Genomic DNA, 1,937 nt, shown 5'->3' on the forward strand with positions numbered 1-1,937 from the left:
AACTCCCAAGAGACTCTTTGTTTTTTTAAGGTCTTGTTTGAGTAAAGATTAAAATGAAATAGAAACTAAGGGATTATAACTCAAGGAAATTAATCTAATTTAAACTAGGATTAAAACTATACTGAGAAGATTTGACGTGGATAGCCCTAGCATAACATAGAAGATTTAAGTGTGAAATTTGTCTTACATGTTTGGAAAAAAGACTGGCATAAATGTTCACCTGTGGGATGCAATGGGAGACGGTCTTTTTTGGTTAGGACTAATAACCATTGATCAATGTTTTGAGCTCAAGTTCATTCATTGCCCTAGAAATGGGATTGAATGGGAGTGTGTCCCGACCGGGTGATAGGGACCCGCGGATATGTTTAGAAATCGGCCTACTTCGGGTAGGCCTGATGCCGACGGGAATGGAGGAAGGAAAGCGGATCCAAAGTGGGATCAAATAAGGGAGGAAGATGTGATTAATTAAGGAACTCTTTTAATTGTTTGGTAAAAATGAACCTTAGAAAGGATACAAACCTAATGGGCTATTCCGCAATTGTCCTCATTAGTCGGACCTTTGCTCTACTTCTTGGAATATTTATTTAAAAGGAACTTAAGGTAGATCAATCTTATAAGCCTTTCCCAAACAATATAAAGAAAAATAAGAATTGAAAATTGTATAAAGACGCCGCCTCGAAATGTGACAAAGGAGACATGATAAGCGAGTCTTGGAATGAGGATAGGGATGTCAGAGATCACGGTGTATCCATTTGGAGATGGTATAGCCCATGGTCTCTGACAAATGAGGAAGAAATAAGAGAAATAAGAAATTTATAGAGTTATCCAAAAGGAAAATGCAACCTCTAGTATTCCATAGTAGCAAGTGGTGGCTAGAATTGTACAACCACCAGTCAATAGGTTTAGAGGCATGAAATAAAGACGGCTCCAGATAAGAGGAAGCCTAAGAAAAAGAGAGAAATCTAGCTAAGAATTTGGAATTTTGTATGAAAAAAATTGAGTAAGAGGAGGAGGATATCGAAGGTGCATTAGGGAAAATTTGGACTCACAAAGGGGCTTTATAAGGAGTTTGACTTCCTCTCTCATGTCCAAAACGGGCGTGCAACAAAATTTTTGCAAATCAATTTTAAACTTGGCGGAGATTTGACAGTTAGAATCTACCCTTCAAGCTCTTTCTATTGATATATAGCACGCCATGAGATTCTTCATATTTTGAAAGATTCTATTTTTGATTCTCTTGTGATGTGACAACTCCATTTAGAATCTAGAGAATAAAAAATAAAATCTTTCAAAATATGAGGAATCTCGTGGCGTGCTATATAACAATATAAAGAGCTTAAAGAGTAGATTCTAATTGCCAAATCTTCGCCAAATTTAGAGTTGATTTGTAAAACTTTTACCGCACACCCGTTTTGGACATGAGAGAGGAAGTCAAACTCCTTATAAGGCCTCTTTGTGAGTCCAATTTTTGCCTAATGGGAAATAGCCCTTAGAGCTGCCATGCACTGGAGCTTACTTGGACACTATTCAAGTTACCTGGTAGAGTTACCATCAATTACCCGATCTTGTGCGATTGTGTCAATAATCACACTCTAGTGAGGATACCTATACGAAGGACTCACTAATCGCAATCTGGGATGCTACTCTAGAGATGATACACTTTGAGACTCTGTCTTTTTTGTATTTCATAGAGCTTAGGAGCACTCCGTGCTAAACCTTGTATCATTTGTACTTTCCAATTCTAGAGAGTTGTTCTCTGAACTCTTGGACCTTGAATTTTTATTTGAATCTAAATATAATTCCAGTGTCTCGTAATCTGAAGTCTATTTCTTTCAAGCTCATTTGTTCATTTCAAGTCTGAATTTATCAGCTATTAGTTATCTAAAGTCCGAATCTATCATCTGTCTATCATCTAAAGTCTAGACATGGTCATTTAC

Source organism: Adiantum capillus-veneris, chromosome 11 (genome assembly GCF_014529385.1).
Source record: "Adiantum capillus-veneris isolate H3 chromosome 11, ASM1452938v2, whole genome shotgun sequence".
NCBI lineage: Eukaryota > Viridiplantae > Streptophyta > Polypodiopsida > Polypodiales > Pteridaceae > Adiantum > Adiantum capillus-veneris.